A 10,052-nucleotide genomic window follows, 5' to 3' on the forward strand; every position below is an offset into this window, starting at 1 on the left:
GGAAATCCAAGGAATAGGGGATATATGTATACGTGTGGCTGATTCACTTTGCTGTACAGCAGAAACTAACACAACATTGTAAAGCAACTATACTCCAATAGAAAGAATAAAAATTTTTTAAAATAAATAAATAATAAATAGAAAAAAAAATGGAAACCTTTTACTTAGGAAAAAAATCAAATAGGTTGCTTATCAATATTTGATATATCATTGTGCCTACAATTTCTGCATGCTTATTTAAATACATATTTCATAGTCACTGGAATATAACTACATGCTTCACTGACATCAGTTCTTCCTGGATCCCACAAGGAGGAAATTTACCTGCTAATGCAATGCATTTGGAGAGAGAGCAGAGAGCCGCAGCCCGGTTTAACATGTGCAGTGCATTCTTACTGCGTCTTCCTTCGGTATCACAGAGCTTATGGATGTGGAGTAAGTGTGGAACAAGAATGATCTGGTATAGCATTATCTTTTAATTGGAGTTTCTATTTCTGTCACTGTTTCATTTGCTCACCATAATAGCTTAAACCATAGCAATTGGCAGAAGCATCGTTGTTGGTTTGGACTGCAGACAAAAGGACACATGCCAAGTGTTTTATTTCCAAAGAGGCTTGGGGAGGAATTCAGGATTTTGCCTAGATTTTGCTTGGGGAACGAATTAGATCCGAAAATAGCTAAGTGCACATTTAAACCAGATTCCTGAGGTGTCTTTGCATCCAACGAGACCTGATGTGTCCTCCCAACTCTCTTCACCTATGCTACGTATTTCTAGCTAAGGTTAATATTTATAACTTGAAAGATGTATTTTCCTGAAAATAATGTATGAGGAAACTTGGAGCCCTTGTGTTTGTTGGGAGCTAATGTCCAAAAACATCAACACATTTGTACATAAAATGTGAGCAGGCAACTTTGTCCTCACATAAAAGATGGCAACATTTCTGGTAATTCCTGTATTTGGAGGCAGTTCACAAATGGAGGCAGAAATGCTGAGTTTAATTCACCTGGAGAATTGTATTTATAGCTGCTGTTCATGGGTCAACATGAGCTATTAAGGAATACTTTCTAAGTACCCTGTCCTTTTTTATTCCAAAAGTTGAGTCCTGTCCTTACCGAGTCAATTGTGCTTGTTCCCAAACTTGTTTATCCACGTTTCTCAATTTTTAAAATCATGCAAGCTATTAAAAACTCATATAAAACAACGAAATGTGACTGAAAAGAGATTTTTAAAAATAAAAGTAAGTTGAGTACTTTGGAAAATCTCAGTAAAGATGAATGACTTTAAAAATTGCTCTCAAATTAAAAGTGGCCTCAGTGTGAAATATTGGGGAGAAAATGTCAAAAGCAGAAAGATTCCACACTCAGGTTATGTCCGTCTTGTTGTTCCTGCTGTTGTCATTGTAATTTTATTCTTGTCCCTCTTTAAAGAGATCAAAAATTGGAACTGATAGGTGGATCAGGGCACGGTTTATGCAAGAAACACAAAGTGGTCCTGAGCACTGGCAACTGTTAACTGATCTGTTTGTAGGATTCTTCCTGGATCCTATGTCCAGAGATGCTGATTTAGCTGGTCTAGACCCAGTGAGATATGAGCCTCTGGATTTAAAAAATTTCCCTACCTAATTCTAACATGTAGTCAAGTTTTAGCACTAATGCACCAGAACAGGGATTCTAGAACTTCACCTGCAGATATAATCCGTGGATTGTAAGTCAGTATGTCTGCAGTGGCGCGGCTCCACGTTCCGCATTTATAGTAAGCTCCTGTGTGATGTTTATGCTACTTGTCCTGAACCACACGTTGAGGGGCCCAGGATTAAAGAACGAGAAATGAGTACCCCGTCTAGCATTGGTTCTCAGCCTTCAGTGCACCTGCAATTACCTGGACTTGTCTCACAGGGATCCCAGTTTGATTTCCAGGTGTTGTCACTGTGCACTCAAGGCCCAGAAGCACCTCTCTGGAAGACAATGTGTTAAAAAAACAACAACAACAACTGCGCACCTGGCAAAGAACATTTATGTTGAGGCACACTGTCTGTGAATTGCTGCTAAAATATGTTGTTTGTTTTCCGTCTTCAGGATGGTTCCCCACTGCTGCATCCTCTCCCCTTCACTTATAAAGTCTGCTGATTAAGGGTCCCCTTGAATAGCCCATATCATGACACCAGGACTTGCCCTACACAGTCAATCAATTCTGTAGACTTTGAAAGCATGAACAAACCATTTGATAACAGAACCATGTGTTATTCTTACCCAGATCCTTCAAACTCAGCTCCTGGAGCTGTAGAAATAGACCAGATGCCGTGCTCTCCAGAAAGCTGGTTTGGTAACAGGTTTCAGCTGTGTGAACATTCAATTCCCTGGTGAGTTGGGAGGCCTGGAATGGAGAAGAGTTGGAGGAAGATTAACCCTCTCAAGAGAGGATCTTTGGGAGTGCAAAGAGTAACTTAAATATCTAAATTCCACACCCAAAATTAGGAATGTTGAATGTGATCTCACTCTTGGAATAACTGATTTAGAGCTTATTATCAAGCTTCAAATCAGCAAAGATTTGCACAAATGTGTGATTCATTGTAGCAGATCAAGAGCAGAAGTCTTTCGGACATTAAACATTTGAAAAGAATTTGTTGGACATTTATCATGGATAAGATGGTGGGCTGCTCACGGGAGAAATGCCAAAGAACTAGTGAAAAAAAATGTCAGAATAAACTACGAGTGTGTGGTAGATTGCATTTTCCAAAAATGGCCACATGGGTTTCTTCCCATATGCTCCTCTTGCATGGTGATTTGACACTCCTCTCATGGAGAGATGGGGTCTATGTCTCTCTCCTTGACTCTGGGTAGGTTCTGTGACTACAGCAGAAGTGCTGCTGTGTTTCTTACAAGGTTAGGTCGTAAAAGGTGATATAGCTTTCAGACTTTCTCTTGGGGTACTCCTATTGGAATACAGCTGCCATGCTGTGAGGAAACTCAGAGAATCTCATGAACAGGTCCTGTGGAGGTTCTCCATCAGAGAAATGCATGAACAGGTCCTGTGTAGGTTCCTGCCAACAGCTAGTTCCCCAACAGACGGGTGAGTGAGGACACCTCCAGGTCATTGTAGCCCCAGCCATCCAGACACACGTCTCCTTCTATCCTCTTCAGCTAAGATCCCCAACATCCTGGCACAGATACGAGCCATCTCCACTGTGCCCTGCCCAAATTTTTGGCCTGCAGAACTCACGGTGCAACAAAAGGGCTGTTTTGTGCCCTACACATTAGGGTGGTTTGTTACTCAGCAATAGATAACCAATAGAGGATGACTGAGTTTTCTATCATTTCTTATGACTATAATATCAAGCTTTCAGGGTAATTAAATCATGAAATCTGAGGCTGTCACATGTAATTTAAGGACATTAGAAATCCAGATGTATAGCTTATAGTTTCTGTAGTAAAATTAAAATGATAAGTGTGAAATAAAAGATGAAACAAATCTAAACACTAAACACTGTCTAATGCTAACCACACATCATTGAATAGACATGCAAATAATAATGGGCAAAGAAATTGTGAATAGCAAACTATAATTCAAGCTCAGTATAGTATAGAACAATAAGGAAAATGCCTGGTTATTTTTTTTAATGACCTACTTAGGAATTAAAAGGCACAGTTATAGCCAAGGCTTAACTTTCAAATGACAAAATACTAATTACATTTTATTTAAGCAAAATGAAGACAGGTAGGTAAACGAATTAGAAATGAAGTTCATTTTTGTATCATTTGTTTATGAATGTAATGTTATTCTATTTATCTGTTTTCTCTTCTAATTAATATGGGAAATGGAAAAAATGAAAGGGACTTGGGAAAATTGGTTTACAGAAATATAAACGTATTTCTCTCTATATATATTAGTTTCTATAAACATATTAGTTTTCTAATACATATATCAGTTTTGTGTGTGGATTTCAGCTCCTTCAAAAATTTAATGAGCTGCTAGCCTCCAAAGTTTCAGAAAACTGAAAAACTAAATGTGGCTCACAGATATAATGAACATAAAATAACAAAACAGGCCAATGAATGACATCACTACTGTGTTGCCAGGTACCTGCCTTGTGACTGACTCTTTTCTTCTCACAGATCCAGGAGCATGGACCTCAGAGTGAACAGGCTAAAAAGGGATGCTGTGGACACTTTCTCCATCATTCACCTCTCCTTCTAAAGCTCTAGCACTGAGCGGTCCCAGTTCTAAAGAGCAGTCCTGTGTACCCCCATTTATGGTTTTTTAATGTTCAATTAATATTACGGAAACAAATCCTTTCAGCAACTTCTAAATCAATTTTCTAAAATCTGCTTGTCTCAGAATTTACCAACAAAACATACAGCTTTTTGAAGACGCTAATGTTCACAGCCCTTTATGCCACTTTATCACACCTCATGTTCTCAAAGCCCTGGAGCAAAAGGAATTTTTTTTGTTTATTTACATTTCTGGGAAAGAATTCCCACTTGCTTCTGTACCTTATCATTTTTTTTGCCAAAATCAAACCTAAAATTTATAGATAATACCTTTTTCTTCATTAAAATCATGAAATATGTTAAAATCCTACCTGCTAAAAAAAAGGAGGGGGAATTTCATGTGGCTCAAGACAAAAGACATTTTTCATAAAATTAGTTAAATTAAAAAGTGAAATCAAAATAAGAATGAAGTTGAATTCCAGCTGTCAGCCAGGGGCCTCCTCTTCCAGTAAGTCACCAGACAGACAATAATGTGAACGCTGATGTCCACTGCAATCACCAGTGCCAAGTGTGGTAGTAGGTACACATACCTACCATAAGAAGAAGGTGATATTTAGAACTCTTAAAATTTTTCTTTTTTTTTTTTTTTACTTACAGAATTTTCCTCTCCAGCAAGCTGCCTGCCTTAACGGCTTGCTTGTTGGGGATATTTATGGTACTGGAGTGAGTCTTATTTATTTATTTTTTTCTCTTAATTTTGCCTCTAAGACCAGATTCCTATCTCTTTGAATCCCAATAATGTAAATTGTGGATCTGAGTAGATCTAGAGGAATGACAGGAATGAGAAACACTTCTGGGATATTCAGAAGTTGAAGCAAATTTGGTTGATGGAACATTGCCTCCAGTCTTAGCAAGTATGGAGGCTAAAACCTGGAAAAATGGCTAATGAAGGCAAGGTTTGCACCTTGTTTTCAGGAAACAAAAAAGCACCCGCTGTTTATTTCTGCTTCCCCAAATGCAGGTGTTTCGAATCTAAATACGAGGGGGCTGGCATTTCTTCCAAACAAGCTGTGCACTGCAGCTCTTAGAGTCCTAAATCCTCAACACATTTACAGGTAAGTGTCTAGCCTGGACCACACATCAAACACAGCCACTGCTGTCTTTGCTCCAGAGCCATGAGCTTGCGGGATTGTGGTTTCGCTTCTCATGAGGCTCTGGCTGACAAATGGCAACTATTGAATGGTGTGTTGAAGAGGTGGAAGCCAATGGAAGAGGAGGTTAGAAACTAGAACTCAGCCCTCTCCTGGTAACCCAAAGAATTTCCCCAGTTGCCATTGATGCTGGGTTTTCTTGTGTGTGTGTGTTCATACGAATACATATACGCCTCAGCAGATTCCATATATGTTCTTATGCATGTTAATAACAGTGTTTTACTATAGACGGAGTGAGAGAGGGGGCACCGAATTTGAAGTGATGTGCTTATAAAGGATGTCTGTGATTTCCAATCCAGCGAACCACTGGGGAGTGAAGGAACTATGTGGAATTGACACTTCTCAAAAATGAAGCCCGAGAAACTACAAAGGCACACAGTTTCAGCTCTCAGAGTTCCCCGTGGGAAAGAAGGTGGTTAAGAAGGTGGCATCTGGAGTCAGATGGCTTAGGTTCAAATCCCAGCTCCATTGTGTAAGTTCTCTGTGCCTCAGTGTCCCCATCTGCAAAATGGGATTGTTTGGGTAGGCAGTGAGCTAATACCGGTAGAGTGCTGGGAACACTGCCTGGCCTCAAGTTAGAAAACAAGATATGGCAACACTGAAGGACTGGCCAGGCTGCACTAGTTTTCCTTCTACATTGTTGTTCCAAGGAGGCTGTTTCTTCCATTTTTATAACAGAACTTTTAGATTTGTTTTCTGAAATGCAGCTAAGCTTTGTCCCCTTTATTCTTTTCTCACGGCCATTACCCGAGGAGCGAGGGTTTTCCTCAGGCGAAGCTGGTGCAGTAACTTCCCAGGTGGTCTCTGTCTCTGCACACCTGCCGTCCCAGAGCTTCCAGGCTGTCCCAGGTGCTGTTTGCTCAGTGCTGCTTTCACCTCACCACACTCGGTACCCCTGCCCCGCTGCACGCAGCCTAAGGCCTCTGCCTGGTTTCCACACCTTCCAATCCAAACTCCTCATGCCACCCCCAGCCCCAAAGCATCCCCACGTGCAGGGCAGGCCCAGGAATACCTCCTCTTTTGCTATGTCAGTGGCCTCACCGAGGACGGGGTCCTGTAGGACCTGCATTTTCTGAAAGGAGAAAGGAAGTGTTTTCCAAACAGAGGGTGGTAGCTGTGAGAAAAGAAATAAAGGAAGCCATGAATCAGATGGACTTTCTGAAGTCAAGAAATGGCGCCATTCCAAGACTCAAGGAAGAATGGAAAGCAGCTCGGTACTATTAATTCCCTTTTGTCTTCACATCAGTGAGCTCTCCTCCCTCACCCAGCACCTGGGACATAAGAAACCAGTGCACATCCATGTATTGATGATGCCACAGGGAGAATCAATGTGTTGCAACCCTATGTTCTTTGAAAAAACTATAATGGTTACGAGAGGAAATAATTTTGAGCATAACTCTTAGTTTACGTGTCTTCTACTCTTTGTTCCCGTCGCGTTTTTGGTTTTTTTTTTTTTAATCTCTGCAATGGCTGAGTGTACATCCTCTGTTCACACCCGCATCTTCCTCTGGGGGGCTACGTCTCCTGACCCAGTCTGGGGTTTCAAGGAGGAGCTGCTGGTCATAGAATCCTGTCGCTCTGACTGTAGCTGAGCCAATCGGAGTCCTTCCCTGGGGTTTTTCAAAATCTCCCCCCAAAGCCTAGTCACGTCGCCTCTCACGGGCCACTGTGACACCACTGTGTAGTGTCCAGCTGGTCCCTGCAGCCCTCCGTCTGCTCCTGTCTCCACAAGCTGTTCTGCTCTCAAGAGCCAGACGAATCTTTCCTCCAAAAGTTTACTCAAATGTCAATTGTCTTCTCAGTTCTCTTTTTTTTTTTTTTGCGGTATGCGGGCCTCTCACTGTTGTGGCCTCTCCCTTTGCGGAGCACAGGCTCCGGACGCGCAGGCTCAGCAGCCATGGCTCACAGGCCCAGCCGCACCGCGGCATACGAGATCCTCCCGGACCGGGGCACGAACCCGCGTCCCCTGCATTGGCAGGCAGACTCTCAACTACTGCGCCACAAGGGAAGCCCCTCAGTTCTCTTTTGACTTAGCATCCCATTCTGATGAAATTCAGAATTTTCACCGCTTCCCACTGGCTCTCCCATTTCACTTCCAGCCACTCTGATCCCACCGCCACACCATTCCTTGTACACACCAGATGCACTTCCACCCCAGGGCCTTTGCAGGAATCATCTGCTCTACCTGGAACACTCTTCCCACCAAGAGTGGCTCACCCTTCCCCTCATTTAAGTTTCTACCCAAATGGCACCTTCATAGAGAGGTATTCCCCGAAGTTCCTGTACAAAATAACCCCTGCTGCCCCCCTGTCCACACTCCCTGTTTTCTGACTCTTCCTAGCCCTTAGCACTACCTGATATAGGTACTTTTGGGGTTTTGTGTATTGTCTATCTCCTCCTACTAAAATTTTTTAAAAAGTAAGTTTATTTATGTTTTATTTATTTATTTTTGGCTGTGTTGGGTCTTCGTTGCTGCGTGCGGGCTTTCTCTAGTTGCGGCAAGTGGGGGGCTACTCTCCGTTGCGGTGCGCAGGCTTCTCATTGCGGTGGCTTCTCTTTGTTGGGGAGCACGGGCTCTAGGCGCGTGGGCTCCAGTAGTTGTGGCTCGTGGGCTCAGTAGTTGTGGTACACAGGATTAGTTGCTGCGCGGCACATGGGATCTTCCCAGACAAAGGATTGAACTCATGTCCCCTGCATTGGCAGGCGGATTCTTAACCACTGTGCCACCAGCGAAGTCCTTACTCCTACTAAAATTTAACCTTTACAAGTGAAGGGACTTTGTCTACTTTTGTTCCCTGCTGTCTCCCCAGCATTGAAAACAGTGTTCCACATACTAGGTCCTCAATAATTATTATGCTGATGAATGTCTTACTGAACTATTGTTGAAAACTCCTACCCCAATGTCTTCAACCAAGTCGTAAGAGCTTTTGAAAGGCCACGTTAATAAATGTCTTATGCAATGAACGAACAAGAAAAAGATTCAGAAATAATCTTATCCAACCTCCTCTTTTAAAGATGAGGACAAGGAACCCAAGAGCGCACACCTGCTCGCTGCACAGTTGCTTTTGGCAGAAAATAAAAACCCAGGCTGAAGCCGTTTACCAGCCTCACGTAGGAAGGCACCCATGCTGCGTGTGAGCCCCTCCTGACTTCAGTACATCTGGGAAGCTTGGGGCAGGAAGCAGGTGCAGCCAGCTGGCTTTGTTTTCTCACAGGCCAAAGCGATATATGGCCTCCCCGGAGCGCGCTTCCAGAGAAGGGACTTGGGAAGCATAGAAACGAAGGTCTCCCTGCCCCTTCTCCTGTCTCTCATTACCTTTGGCTGCACAAAAGGATTGAATAAGTGCCTGTCACATAAAAGACTCCCACACCCCCGGAGCCAGAAGTGGGACAGCACAAGGGAACGCGCCCGAGGTGCTTCAGTCCCCACCCCCGGCTCCTCTCTCCCACCAGGAAGTGTCCCTGTTCCCTCCCCACCTCCGCACTGCACATCCACACTCCCAGAAGAATGGAGCACCACAGTGATAAATGATTTCCAACTTGTTTGGTAACAGAGCTCACAGAAGGCAGTGCCGTTCTTTTATAGAATTCCTTCCATTTCCAGGTGAGGGAACTGAAGTCTGGGAGGTTTAATGACAGGCCTCAGGATCACCCATCTAGTTACTGCACAGTGCACCCCAGGCCTCGAACTTTTCCTCTAAACTTTCCTACCAAATTATATCAATTTTGGTTTCTGGGGAAGAAGCAAATTCAACTGCATTGTTCTCATACAATACAATTCTTAAGGTGCTCATGGTAGATAATTAAACACTGCAAAGAGTTTTGAGCTAATTTACTTAATGAAATGCAACATATATATAATGCAATGAAATGCAACCTATACATAAAGAACATATATATGTTCTTTTTAAAAATATTTATTTATTTGGCTGCGCCAGGTCTTAGTTGCCGTGCGCAGGATCTTTGTTGCAGCATGCGGGATCTTTAGTTGTGGCATGTGAACTCTTATTTGCGGCATGTGGGATCTAGCTCCCTGACCGGGGATCGAACCTGGGCCCCCGGCCTTGGGAGCGCAGAGTCTTAACAACTGGACCACCAGGGAAGTCCCTATATGTGTTCTTTATACATAAGTATATTATATAAATATATGCATATATATATGTATATACATATATATGAAGCTTCAGATACACACCAAGGCAAGTAGAATAATATAATGGACACCATGCACCCACAATCCAGCTTAAGATATAAAACATTAAAAATACCAGCAAATCCTCCCGTGTAACTCATCCAGAACATTATGGTTTTAATTTGAATTTCCTCATTAGTAGTGAGGTTGAATGTATTTTCATATGTTTATTGACCACTCATGTTTCCTATTCTAAGAATTGCTCATGTAATTAATTGATTTTTCTATTGGAGTATTCATCTTTGTAAGAGTTCTTTATATATTCTGGAATTGAATCCTAATCATGTATATTGATTATATTACAATCAAATACATTGATATTTTTCCCCAGATGGTGGCCTGTCTTTTTAATTTTTCATTTTGGCCTACAATGAACATAAATGTTTTGCCCTAGTATAGTTGAACTTACCACTTTTTTAAAGATTTGTGACTTTTAACTC

General features: G+C 42.3%; 1 long non-coding RNA gene across 1 annotated transcript; it reads left to right on the forward strand.

Annotated features, from left to right (window-relative positions):
* Window positions 1–212: 212 nt before the first annotated feature.
* Window positions 213–4,753, forward strand: LOC137206391 (uncharacterized). The gene is made up of 3 exons (XR_010934635.1): window positions 213–435; window positions 2,255–2,360; window positions 4,114–4,753. It is a non-coding gene; the product is annotated as an uncharacterized lncRNA (long non-coding RNA).
* Window positions 4,754–10,052: the final 5,299 nt, after the last annotated feature.

The sequence above is a fragment of the Pseudorca crassidens genome, chromosome 15 (assembly GCF_039906515.1).
Source record: "Pseudorca crassidens isolate mPseCra1 chromosome 15, mPseCra1.hap1, whole genome shotgun sequence".
NCBI lineage: Eukaryota > Metazoa > Chordata > Mammalia > Artiodactyla > Delphinidae > Pseudorca > Pseudorca crassidens.